General features: G+C 42.2%; 1 protein-coding gene across 3 annotated transcripts in view; it reads left to right on the top strand.

Annotated features, from left to right (window-relative positions):
* The first annotated feature begins 466 nt into the window (after positions 1–466).
* Positions 467–13,936, top strand: part of SPOPL (speckle type BTB/POZ protein like) — a 37,510-nt gene continuing 24,040 nt past the window's right edge. Inside the window, exons 1-2 of one of the 3 annotated variants that reach the window (XM_072874329.1) lie at positions 467–740; positions 12,708–12,838. The gene's annotated coding sequence lies outside the window, so the exon portion shown is untranslated. The remainder of the gene's footprint in view (positions 741–12,707; positions 12,839–13,936) is intronic. The other 2 variants (XR_012044311.1, XM_072874328.1) reach the window with 2 other exon arrangements.

Here is a 13,936-nt window from a genome sequence, read left to right as displayed (position 1 = left end):
GGAGCAGATGGTGCTCACGAGTGTCATTTGCAGGTTAGCTTCATCTAAAAAAAATTTAAAAAAAAAAAAAAAGAGTCCTCAGAAGCCCCAAGTCCGTCCCGCAGCGTGAACCAGCCGGTAAGCGGGGCTGACGACCAGGCACTTGCTTCAGGGGAGCTACTCCCCGCCCCGAGAGCTGACACGACGAACCCCGCCTGGCCCCTTCCTCACCCGGAGCCTTCCCCGCCGCCTCCTCCGGACACCGCGCGCCTGCCCGCGGCCGCTCGTCCCCCCGCCCCGGTCCCCAAAGAACGACAGGGGCGCTGCCGCCCGCCCCGCCGCCCCGACCATCGCCTCCCCGCCTCAGCCGCCCGCGCCCCCCGCCCAACGGCCGGCCTCGCGCCCCGCCCCCGCCCAACGGCCGGCTCGCGCCCCGCCCCGGGCGCCGCGGGGGAGGGGGCGGGGCCGCGCGCGAGGGCCCGGATGGAAGCGGCGCGGCGCGAGGCGGCGTGACCCCTCCCTGCCCGGAAGTGCGGCGGCGGCGGCGGCAGGAGCGGCGGCAGCGGGGCCGTACGGGAGCCGCGAGGGGCCGAGCGCGGGGGAGGGGCGGCAGCAGCGGGTCTCGGCGCGGGCAGCGATGCGGCTCCGCCACCGCCCGGCCTCGCCGCTTCCGCCTCCCGCCGGGCACCGGTGACCGCCACACCTTCCCCCGCCCCGGCAGTATGAGACCCGCCGCGCCGCCCAGCCAGCGCCGCGCTCCGGTACGTACCGCCCCGGGCCGGGAGAGGGGGGGGGTAGGGGGGGAGCGGCTGGGGGCGCCGCCGGCAGGCGGGGTGTGTGTGGGGGAGGCCTTTGTTGTGCTCGCCCCTGCCCGTTGCCCGGCGGGGCGGGCCGGGCCCGGGTCCCCCTGCCCGGGGCAGCGGCCTGCGGGGCCCTTCCCTCGGGCCGCGGGAGCGGCGGGGAGGCCGGCTGCGAGCGGCGGGCCGCGCTGCTGCCGGCAGGGCCGCTCCCGCGGCCGCTCAGCGCGTCGCCTGTGCTCTGGCGAAGCCTCCTGGCCCGCGGAGCCGGCGCTGGCCCGGCACGCACACGCCGAAGGGGCTGGCGACTGGTGGTGTTTGCACGTATGTAATCCATACCTTGGGCAGGACGCGCTTCGTAATGGGCTCGTGCAGGCCCTGGCATGAGTGCTTCCAGCTGCACGGCTGCGGAAGGCATTCCTGCGAAAGAGCCTTTAAGGTTTTATTTTCCGCGTATGCGCTTCTTACGCGAAACTGCGATGTGACAGTTTGTCCTGGGAAGTTCTCATCTCGTAAGAAAAAAAAATTGGGGTTTTGCCTCCCTTCTTCGGGCCGTGGCAAACTTTCGGGGACGCTCTAGCAGCAAGTGAATGATGTTTTAAGAGCTCGTGCTCGATTCATCTGTGCTGCGTGCACCATTTTCTACGTGGTCAGGAAGTGGAGTTGACTAACGCTGGTTTTCACCTGATGGTGTCATCTACTGAAATTCGCTGGAGTCCGGTGAAATTTGTGTCATATTAAGACTGCTTTGGAGCAGTAGTAGTTGAGAAGGAGCATAAAGAATGGAAAAAAGCAAAACAAAGGAAACGATGTGAGCACTATTGATGAGTTTACAGTATTGTTTTTTAGCTGCAATGTACTAAAATCAGTTTATTTTAAAATGTAGCTTTGCTTTATGGCGATACTCTTAACTTGTTTTCTAAAATGGTGTTAAGAGTCACAAATAGAGTATTTGAACAAAAAGGATTGTTTCTAACCTCCTGCCAGGAAGAACAATCTGTGAGAGTCAAGCTGGGTCATTCCTTACTCTTATCAGGTCTGCAGAATGCATTATTTTGATAGATATCCCATATGGTTAGAAGAATTTGTACCACAGTGCTGCTGAAGCTGAGCCATTTGTATGACTGCCAAGGCATTTTGTTTAACTGTTTAAAAAAAAAAAAGGTTTGTTCCTTTTTCTGTTTTTTACTAAAAACTTTATTATTTCTGGAAATAAAAATCCCTTCTTAGAGGGACACTTAGCAGTCTCTGTCACTTCTGAAAGTATTTTACCTGGCTTCTCTATCTGGGCCTCCTGGGATGTGTGACCAGGACGAACGTAAATGTTTGTGAAGGATTTCCAGTGTGTGTCTACTGTACAGTATTTTTCCCCCACTCTGTAAGTGGATATTTGCTTGGGAAAGGGAAAATAATGTTTAAACAATATGCCTTTTGTATATAAAGCTGCAAACATGGCAGGGTTTGGTACATCACCAGAAACTACTTTTAACTCTCTTCTGGAAACCTGAGATTTTAAATATCCAGAAATATCCTTGGTGTTATATTGCCTTGAAACAGCTTTCTGCCAAACTTTTAACTTCGGTACTTTGCAGTCTGCTTTTAAACTGTCAGTGAAAATAAAGAATTACATTCTGAACTTGCATAGGCGTTGTGAGCTACTTGTTGCTATTAAAAACTTGTATATGCTATGGGCAAATATAAAATGAATTTGAAAAGCCACCAGGTTTTTTCTGGCCTAATCACTGATTTCAACTGTCAGTGCATACTGCTTACGGTTCTTGAATGTTGAGTTGAAAGTGCATGTTATAACTTTTTTCTGTCTTTTTTTTCTATATGTTGTGTTTATCTGTTAATTTTTGTGCCTTTGAAAGCACCTAAAAGTGAATATACAGGAGAGATAATGAAACCAGTTGTCATTAAAAGCACAAGTTAAAGTGGAAAAGAAATAGCTGAGGACCGTAATAGGTAGTGTAGTTAAGACTTGCACGTAGATATCATTGACTTCTCTTTTTATTCATTCTTCCTTGGTTTTCTATCTGCATTTGTGGTTTTCCCACTCTTACAGTCTCTGTACATCTCTAGTGTATCTGTTCACTTTTTTCTCTTTACATTTGATGCCCTTGTAGGAATGGTTGTAGTTAGAAATTTGTCCTGTTGAATTTGTTTCCAGGTTCTGGGGTATGCTCAGAAGTAGGCTTCTTTGTGTCTTGTGTTATAAAACTAGCCCATCCCTCCTCCCCCTGTTGATGCCAAGTGGATGTTTGTGATATTTTTTTCTGACAGTTTTTTTTGACAGGCTCGTATGGTCCTTATAGGCATTTCTGTAAAAAGAGTCTACAACATGCTGCCCTTTTTGCTTCCTGTGTATTTGGCAAAACCTGGCTAAGAGTAAGGAAAACTAAATGAGATCGTTACACTTATTAAAAGCAGTAACCTGATACTTGTAATCATAAAATCTTGTGATCTTCAAAATACCGTGCCCTGGATCAAAACCTTAGTGCTTCGAAAAGTGTCGGTGTCATTCCCTTCCCACTTCTTTTTTAGGTCTTCCCTCACTACTTATGTTAAAGCACTTTGCCTTCTTAAGAGTCACAGTTAGTGCTTCCTTACCCATCTCCATCAAATCAGCTAATATGCCACACAGTCACCTAATGACAGGGCAGCAAAACAACGTACTGATGATATATTAACTTGTGGAAAACTGCGTGGTTTCAGAAGTCTGTTGGCATAGTGAAGTTGGAGGGACACGCAGCCCTCTCCTGACTCTGCAGAGGTCATCAGGCTGAGGAGCTAGAGCAGTTGGGTAGCCAAACAGGCTCTGTGTCTTGTCATGTGTGTCCTGGGCCCTGCATTTTTAGGACAAACTAGAAGGTCCTTGCCTCTGTGGATGCCTAATGCCTGCTCCATCACATCGGAGGTGTGTTCTCCAAGAGGCTTTCATACCTTAGCTCTTGCTTCCCTTTCCTCCCTCTGCAAAATGTGTGCATATTCATGAGAGACTTCTTCCTTGCTTTGATTTCTTGAGAAACTTCTCAGTTTATGTCCTTATGGCACTTTGTTTCTATTTCTTCTTGTCCCACCTGTGTCAGAAGGACTCCTTCAAATGGAAGTAGGAAATCTCTCCTTCAGTTTGTGCTCAGTACTTACAGGAGAGTTGTTGGAACTGTGTGAGGGGTGGAGGTATTTTCATAGTGGCAATCTAGATGCTGTAGTAGTTGTAACTGAGAGAAGATGGTCACTTGCCCTAGTTCAGTGAGTTTCTTAAGTAGTGTGTATACTATGTTATAGAGTGTGTATTGTTTTGCATAAATTTTCTTTTTTTTTTGGTAATGTTTTAGCTATTAAACTTGTGTGGTGGGGCTGAATTTTGGCAGGAGTATATGTTCAGTATTGGAATGAGCTTAAACAGAAAAAACCCTCAACTCTCTTGATTCTATTTTACCCGAGTTTAATAGCTTTCCGATGTGGTTTTTGGTGACCTGGTTTAAGATTATTCTTTGTCAGCTATAAAGGGGTTTTTATGTTCTTTGCAAAGAATCACTTTGCAAGCATGCGTGTATCTGTCAATGTTGTTGTGATCAGTGTTTGCATATAGCATTTAGGAAATGTAGTGGAAAGTGAGATACTCTTTCAGCTGATTCGGAAACTCATTGGCATGGAATAATCTAGAGCTCACATGTACAAATTCCCTGAATTAGATTACTTATCCTTGATACTGCCTTGTATCTCCCATAAGCCATTTATCATTTGATTTTTGTGAAAAATATTACACTTCACACTTTTCATTGGTTACTTGTCTTTTTCTTTCTGTGGAAATCATCAAAAATAGGTGACACAAAACAAATGTAATATGTTATTTCCAGAACTTCACAGTTGCTTTAGTCAAAAAAGCTAGTTTCTTTTCCATGCTGCTGCTTCAGAGATTAAAGACGGACTGAGCGATTTCAAAGTGGACTTCACGTAAAGTTGAATGCTAGGTGAATGGGGAGAAGAATTTGTGTTGGGTTCTCACCTCTATAAAAGAGGCTGCTGTATGTACTTGTAACCTTTTTTTAAGCATTAGAAATATCTAGTGTGCTCTCTGTTGATTTCGTTGCTAAATATATGGAATGAAGCTGGCGGGTTTTGTGAGCACTTGCAAGATGGTAATTTACTTCTTGTGTGTCTGTGAAGGGTTTTTTTGAAACAATTTTTTTTAATTGAACAAACTTCAGACCCCAGCTTGCCTAGCTGATAAGCATTATGTGAAGCTCTAGTTTGTTTGTTGTCTTGCTGTAGGATTGCTTTAGAATAGGCAGCTGCTTAGCCTTTAATTAGTGGTACTTTATCAATTGAGTAGTGAACAGTCTGTGCCAGTTGCATCCACCTTCGTTCGTGTGACATTTGCTCTTTGCACTATATTGTGACTTGACTTCTGAAGTAGTTCAAAGGTGAATTATCATTTGATGTGTAATTTAACTGGCTGCTTTATAGAAAGAAAAAGCAATTGTGTGCCAGGGAGGATGCAACAGAGTAGCTCTTGGCGTAGGCAGTGCTGCTGCTCAAGGAGTAAATGTCTCCAGCAGTTGGGAAACTTCCAAAGTTCATGGGGTGGGAACCTCTCATTGTGGTACCTGCCTCTGTTGTGCACTGGAGAGGATCACTGGGTGAAACTTGGGAGCCAAGCTTTCTCTCGGCCTCCTTCCTGATTGTTCCTTTAATGTTCATCCCCTCCCAAGAGCTCACTTACCAGTTGGTCAAGTCACTTGCAAAATCAATTCATAAGTAGGGTTACAAATGGAGATGAAGGGAATGCAGGGGGTGGGGGGGGAACGATGACTTGCACTTGATTTCTTTCAAATGGCTTGTTTTCCTGTGTATTAAATGTTTGGAAAATTAATTAGACTTGAGTGTCTCCAAAAGGGTTTGGGGTTAGTTGCATCAGCTGTTGCTTCCTGAACAACTGAAATTACGTGTAGGTGCAGAACTCATTCTGGCCAGAGGAATAGCTGGTATAACTTTCTCCTCTGGAGTCATACTTTCTAGTTCTCTGTTCCATGTTGACTTTTTCTTTGGAAAACTACTTCTCCCAAAAGTTTTAATTTTCCTGGCTTTATTCATATTCAGTTGCTAATTGATGGATCTGTTTTCTCCATCAGCATGGCCTGTAGCCTGTGAAGGACAGCCGTTTTCAATATTTGGAGTTTAAGTAAAGCACTGGTTTAAGTTGAAATCTAAATACAAGCCATTTGTTGCTTTGAATGCTTAATGTATTAACTAATCTTAATCATTAGTTTAGCTAATAATTTCATAAAATTCTTTAGAGCAGGTTCTTATTTACTGTCTGCAGCATTTAACATAATAAGGCTCTGAATTACTTAATCTGTAGACATTACCTCAGCAACAAAACAGCATGGTTTGGTGGCAATTTTTCTTAAAGTTTAAAACAGACACATTCCTTGTTAATTTCAGAGTCACTTGTTTGTAATCAAAACTCTAGAAGATAAAATCAGAACTGTATTGTAATGAATTTAGATAACAAGTGCTTGATATAGTTTGCTTCAGCTTCTGGGATGGAGCAATATATAATGATAATATTAAACTTTAACTCCTTTTTATGAACGTCGTATGTACCAGTGGTCACACTGATATTTACATATCAAGTTGAGCAACTGTTCTTGTAACAGAGGACAAAATACAGTCATTTCAAATAATGTGTCTGTGATGTATGTGAAGTTAATTGCAGCAGTTATTTGCATACATCTGGATTTGTACCTATTTTTAGGTGTTTTTTCATGCGTTCGGAAAGTTCTGCTTACAGTCTGTATGAACTCATTTAAAGACTTGAGTCATACTATTTCAGTTCTGGAAATGTTATGCTAGAAACCAAATTGTCTGAAATTCTCAAGCTTTGTATTGTATTCTATAATACATTGCTGTACTGACTGTCGAAGTTGGTGTGATCTTACTCTTAGGTCTGGTACTGCATTTGGCATATAGTGGTTCCAGAGGAATAGAACGTGTGAAATCCAGTGTTGATGTTTTTTTGATCTCCCTGCAGATTATGTCAAGGTGGATTTTGCTTGTTACTTATGTGCATATAGCAAACTTTCTAAGTTCAAAAATGGCAGCAGAATAATATTTGTGTTGCAATGGGTGATATAGTTTATAAGAAACTGAAACTTATTATACTGAAGAAGTTTGCATAAATACATTTTTGCAAGTTTTGCAAAATGCACTGGGCAGGTGGTTGATCTGAGGAAGAAAAAATACAGTAAATACATCTGGAAGACTTGAATTAATACTATTATATCCCATGAGAGGCTTCTGATTAGGGGAGTTCCTGTTTTGCTTATGGTGAAAGGTGCCTTATTGTCAATAATGTTCTCCTAAAGTGTGGTTGTTGTCTTGGAAAAAAAAAAGGGGGGGGGGAGGGGGCAAGGGGAGAAAGCAGGATATAAGTAGAGGTGGAAGAAAAGCTACATAGGTAGTAGCCTGCTCAGAATTTGTATGTGGTAAACTTTGTGTCCAGAGTTAGATGCTATGATTAGTTATATTAAGATTATCAAGCAAAATCAACCTTTATTCTGTAGTCAGTAGTTCTGAATATTGTTTTACAGGCCAGGCATCATTTTTAATAATTTAAATAGCAGTTGTGTTTGGAGAAGTGCCATCCCCTCCAACAGTTCTGAGACTCCGCTCACTGAGTGGCGAGAGGAAAAATATATGGCAGTAGCATCATCAAATGTTAGGCTGGGTTACTAATAAATTATAGTGTCTAAGCCTTCACAGAGGTTTTCAGAGTCACTTTTAAAGATGGGCTTGTCACTTGGTGTTAGCTGACTTCTTGATTTCCTGATATTAAATTGCATTTTTTCCTCTTGTTTGTTTTTCTTTTTTGTGAAAGCAATTTTCTGTGGCTGCACTGCAGGCATTGCACTGTGCTACATTTAACGAGGCGGCCTCGTCAGGATGATTCACAGCAGGGTTATGTCTCATGTGGACAGAGGCAAAAAGCAGCAGACTTGTGTCCGTATTTGGTCTGCCGTATTTGACAGCACCGAAGGTGAAACCAAATCTATTTACCTGCCATAGCCAGTGGAGGACTTTGCAAGCCCTACTGTGCTAGGGCATCAGCATAGCAAGGAGGGATATTTGGCTTATTCAAGCGTAGATGTCAGTGGGCGATTGCCTGGGTGGTCTGCAGCCCATGCAACATGCTTTCTGGAGGCACAGCTTCTGGTAATAAGACAGCTGGCTGCAGTAGTAGTTCACGGCGTAGTGGTTTGTGGATTATGTTGCCAGCAAGAGGCTCTTGAAGGCAGCTGTAGCAGCTTATGAAAAGAGAGTTTGGTCTGATAGAACTGACTGCCTCTTATCAACCCCATTGCTTTTGTCAAACTGAAATCTGCTTAACTGTGCCTGGATTAGCCGGGCCACCCCAATAGCCTTACACCAGCCTGTTTGCGTTGTGTTTACCTTGCTGTTGTTTTTAAACTTTAGTAAAACAATCTACCTGTAGAGGAACAAACTGATGGCATGAGAAGACGGTGCTGAGGGGGGAAAAAAGTGAGCAAACATCCTGTTCAGCAAGGTTTGAGTAAGATTTTGCACATTCACACCGTGGCACCTAGGGCTTTTTGCAAGACAGCATTTTTCCTATAGTTGTGAATATTGTCTTAGGCCTCGATTTAACCCTCAAAGAGTTTGCACAGGGTTTGTCAAGTGAGCAGGTGGCATGTTAGCCTTTTGGAGAAAGACCTGTAGCAGAGGAGCTTGGTGTGGAGTAAGCTGCACCATCCCCTGCTCCCTTCCCTTCTCACCCCAGGTAAGCCGTCCAAGGTTGCAAATCGGAGCAGTGACTTTGGCAGTTTCAACTGCTGGCGAAGCAGCAGAGCTTGGTGTTGCAAAGCAAGAAGTGGTTATTGCTGAGTAGTCTTTTCTTGTGAGGCATCAAATGGTTCAATGGAAATTGAAAGCTATAGAAATCTTTTAAAGCTTAAACTAATTTTAAAGAAATAACCTTTGTGAGGAAAAAATGTGAATACTGCTTTTGGTCTCTACACTTACTCTTTCTAATCCATAATTTTAAAAGCTTATGGCTGCTGAGTTTGCTCAACTTGTCTGTCTGTCTAGAGAGTTAAGGGATACTTTGAAAATTTTCTTCTGTCTTGAGCAAGTAAGACTGTGCTGTAAGTGGGAAAAGTTGTAGGAAACTGCAAAGATTTGAATCACTTTTTGTTGTGGAAACATGGAGCTTAAGCAGATTGTTTTGGAATTGTTCTTAAATCCAAAAGTATAAAGCAAAACAACGAATATCTGGATGTTTTTGAAACAATAGGAGAGATTGTGTACTTGTCTTTGAACTTCAGAAGTTGGACTTGATGCTCTTAAAGATCCTTTCCAACCTAAACGATTCTATAATTCTATAAACCAGTCTCTATTAGGCTGAACTTTCAGGATTTTCTTTTTTACCTCTGTGTGTGAACCTGTTTAGTTGCAGTCCAAGGCTGAGATGTCAAGTTTTGCTTGTCTTGATGGCTTTCACCAGGTCTTCATGTAGCTATGCTTTCAGGGATTCCTACTTCATATTCACCAAAGCAAGTGAGCATGCAGCTCTACCTCTTGACCTACCTGTCTTTCCTAGGATGTTGCCTAATCAACCGTTGTGGGTGAAACTTAATACCCCGTCCATTGAAATTAGTTCCGTTTCAAGTCTGGGAGAACTAGCATCAAGTGCAGTCTGGTCCTCTGGCAGAATTGAGTTTTGGGGTTTGGAAATAATGTGTAGGTTTTTTTCCATTTCCTAGCATAGAAGTATCAGTTGTTTTTTTGCACAAAGTGCACTCTTTGCGACTGGTTTGGTAAGAGGCATCGAACAGGCCTGAGACGAGCTGTGCCTCTCGACATTTCCATGAAGGTGCAGCTGTGTGCACAAATTTGTCCATTGTTTGCTATGATGGGTAAGAAGGCAACAAATGAATTATCAAAAACCTCTCCTGATAACATCTGTGAGTATGAACTTTTGGCTGCTGAAAGCAGTTGTACCATTTCAGTGTGAACTCTCCAGGTGATAATCTGCAGCAGAGGTTAATGAGGAGAGCATTATGCTGCTGTTGCTCTGTACAACTTCTCTGCAGCAAATGAAAGCACCTGTCCCCAGAGAGCATAGCCCAGTGCTTTTCACAAATCTTACGAATTTAAAAAGAAAAGAAAAACAAAACAAAACACCCCAAACTAACTGTGAATCTGCTGAAGAAAGATATTTTTTGTTACAATTGAAGTTAGCTTTCTCTTGGCTAATATGGATATTTGTTTCATGTGCCAAAACGAAAGTCAAGATTAGCGTTTTCAATTTGGTGAACTCTTGATTGTGTATGACTGAAGTATTTAGGGAAAAAATGTCTTCATTTAATATACTTTCACATTCCAATGATTTGTTTGAGTAAGAGTAATGGAGTGAAACTAAGGAGGGGAAGAGATCACTTTGGCTGTATACCAGGAAAAAAAACCAATAGCAATAGATTATTTGAGTAGAATAGCTTCCCAAGAGGAATCGTGGTGGAAATACCCATCTTTTGGGTCCCATAAAACTAGACTGGGCAATGAAATTGAAATACACTGTAAGAAATAATCTTGCATTTCTTCTCCAGGGAAATGCATAGATGACTCCTGTAGGGAATAGTCTAGGTTATCTAATAAAGGAGCATAATGGGTTTCTTATATTACAGAACAACAATGCAAGGCTAATGCTGAGGGATTTTTATTAATAAGCTTGGATGATGTAAACTAGACAGTTACAGTTCAAGCTCTGCTGGGCACTAGGTTTTTCTCTCAACTGAGGTAAAATTCAACTTTATTTTTCAAAGGCTTAGGATAGGAAAGAAAATTCAGAGAAAAGCCTGAAAATTACATGTACTCACCTTTACAGTTTTTACAATTGATAGTGTAGTATTGCTAATTTTGAGCTGCTGACTTCAGTGTTATCAGTTATAGCTACGCCACCATCCTCCTGAAAAGTTGGGCATTTCACATGTGCTGGGTTTTGCCTTGCTGGGGCTTTTCTGCTGGAACCACCTCGAGGATGTGCTTTTAAATTCTGGAGTCTTAGTTGCAGCTATTTTAAGATGTCTCTGACCCCAGCTGCCTGCCCTATCTCTGCTGGAGTTTGCTGTCTCAAGCAGGGGTGACAGGCGATGTATATGTAGTTTCTCAGCTGTCGTGGTCCAGTCCAGGGTAGTATTTTGTTCTCGCTGGAGAACTGTGGAGAGTGTTATGAATTGGCTTGGGGTGTGGGTGCTGAAGTGTGTGTGTTTCTGCTGGCTGGGTGGTAGCTTCCAGCAGAGCTGGTGGATGGCAAGGGCAAGATCTTAAGCTTGAAGCACGTAGGAGCAGGCAGAGTTAAGCCCCAAAGCCAGTTTAGGTTTGTGTAAACTTGGTTGCTATTGTGTGGTTCCAAAGCAAACATATACTTAAATAAGCATTTTTTAATATTAAGTTAAAAAAAGCCTTCCTTTTAACTATTATAGACCTCTCACTTCTTCAGTTAAGTGTCATAGGCCTTTCCTGTGTGTAGCCCAACTGCTATTCCCTTGCGCTTGCCCTGAAAAGGAGACATTTTGTATGTTAGAAGTACTACAAATCATGTAAAATGTAGTATATCCTCAACTTATAGTTTTTCTAACTTAGTGGGGTGGATATATATGACTGCAATTGTTTACGTATTAGTAATACTGTTCAGTCCAATGTTGCAGTGGTTGATAGGGATTAAATTCAATAAATGCTAAACACTGTATTTAAGTTTTCTAGGTATATCTTGAGTCTGTTTTCAGAGAAGCAAATGATGATACTGAACAAATTGGAAAACTGCCTATGCTTAATATACCTTTCAAATGTCTGTTATTGTGTTGTGTATCATCCAGCAGAAGATTTAGTTTATTAGTTAGCTATATAGGAAATGCACAGCAATTCTTTCAAAAAGATCAGTTGTGAAGAGATGCAAGTCCTGCTAATTAAGCAATCTTATATTTTACAAAGTTCTGATTTCTTTTTTTTCCTATGAGTAATGTCTTATGAATTTTTGTAAGCATCATCGGCTTACAAGGCAAACTCTTAAACAGAAAAAAAATGGTCATTTTCTCTCTTCAACTGGATATTTTTTTAAGTTTCTCAGATTTGGTGAGAAAGGTAATGCTCTTGTGTGGATTTGAGCAGCATTCAAGCCAGGTTAATCAGCCACAGGATTTTCATGCTACTGGATAAACATGACCCAGGTGATAGGTGGCTGTTACACAAGTCCTTCTGACCAAGGCTTTCTTGGTTCTTAAACAGTTTGGCCTTCATAAGTTGATGCTACCTAGAACTGCACAAGTCAACCGGAGCATTGCTTCAAATGGAGGGGTGCAAAAGTAACTTGGTCTGGGGCCTTAAAATGTCTTTCACTTCAGACTTAACCATTTTGATCTGGTTGGTTTGTTTCCTCCATCTTTAGCTTCATATGTGTTCTCTCTCACCCAAGAACTGGTAAGATAGTGAACCTTAAAGCAATTCAATATTTTTCCCAAGAATTTGCCTCCTCAGTAATTTAAAAAACAAAACTGATTTCTTGAGTAACAAATACTGATAGATAGTATTATGTATAATATAATACTTATATTACTTATAATGTATAATACTGTATAATACTTTATTCAGTGGTGATCGTTTAATGAGAGGAAATGAAATCACTATCTCTATAGCTAGAGCATGTTTATTTTGAATGGGTTTTTGGAAACTGATTTTATTGAATTGAAGGCTTATTCACTTCAGTTTTTTTTAAAAACCCAAAGTTTTGGCTGTACAATTAGACAAACTATATTTGGTTTCTGAATTATGGATTTACTAGGAATAAAAAGTTGGAGGAACAGAGGGGTGTTTGCCAGTTAACCTTCAGAAGGTGCTCTTTTGTTTCAGCCAGTGATGAAATACCAATATTTCCAAAGGAGGAGAAAAAGCTTTGGATTTCTTGAAACGTTCAGCCCCGTTCGGGAAAAGACTGTCACCATTCAAATGGAATATGCAGTACATGCACGTGGGATTTGTTGGTATGGTCATTTATTAGGCTTTTCTTAGAGACTGCTAAATGGTATTAATATTGGTCACACTTAGACAGTAAGTTACTCTAACATTTACATTAAGTTACTCTAACGTTTACATTAGCTATTAAATGCCTGAAGTAGTTTGTTGGGTAGAGATATTTGATGTTTCAGGCAGGAGACAGGCTCCATAGCCTCTTTCTGGGACTGTGTGGAGACTGTCCCATCATGGTTTGGAAATGCACCATGACATTGCTGTTAAATGTTGCTTTGTTACCCAGTTTCTGGACAAGCCTCGAGAATAAGCCCGCACTGTGCCAGACTCACTCATGTTCGGTTATATCATGTGATGAGATGTTGGAAGTCCTATGATGGGCCAAAATACGGACAGCCTGGGAGCAAAACACTTTGATCCTGGAGGCTCAAGCCCTGGAAAGAAGGGATAGCAGAGAGAAGAGGGTCAGCAGGAACTGATCATCCCTTTCACAAAGCGCTTTCCTTCTCGCTTTTGAGGGAGCAGGGCAGGGCCAGTGATTTGCTTCGTGAATGGATCTGTGGGTTAGGTTCTGGCAGGCTGGAGTTGACTCTCAGGGTATGTTGGATACCCTGCAGAAGGCAGTTTGTCTAGCCATTCCTGGCAGTAGTTTGACTGTAATACCTTATTTCAATACAAAGATAAAACATTGCTGTGGTCACTGGTTAACGTGCACACCTGCTTGTATGCACCTGTTACACTCTTATTACTCTGAAAGAACTATTAGGATATAGTTGTTAGACTGAGCTTCTGCTCTTAGACATGAGCTGGCAAAGGACCATGTTAACGCTTAGGGCAATTCTTCAAATAGGTTTATGAAGTGTTTTGCAGGTTTATTATTGGGGGAGTAGAAAATTCCTCTTTGTGTGTTTATATGCATGTGGCACTTTCTTAATGAACTAGCCATTTTTTCAGTGAAAAAGTTGTTGAGATGATTCCAACACAAGATGTAAAAGACTGGGAATGTGTTCTTGTCTAGCTCTAAGAGGTTGAAAAGTAACTTTATTTAAGAGTAATACGGACAAATATTCAATTTCTGGGAAGGGAAACGGGATATGTTTGATTAAATTCAT

The sequence above is a fragment of the Ciconia boyciana genome, chromosome 10 (assembly GCF_034638445.1).
Source record: "Ciconia boyciana chromosome 10, ASM3463844v1, whole genome shotgun sequence".
Lineage (NCBI taxonomy): Eukaryota > Metazoa > Chordata > Aves > Ciconiiformes > Ciconiidae > Ciconia > Ciconia boyciana.
Note: the sequence above shows the minus strand (reverse complement) of the source record. Positions and strands in the feature narration are given on the sequence as shown.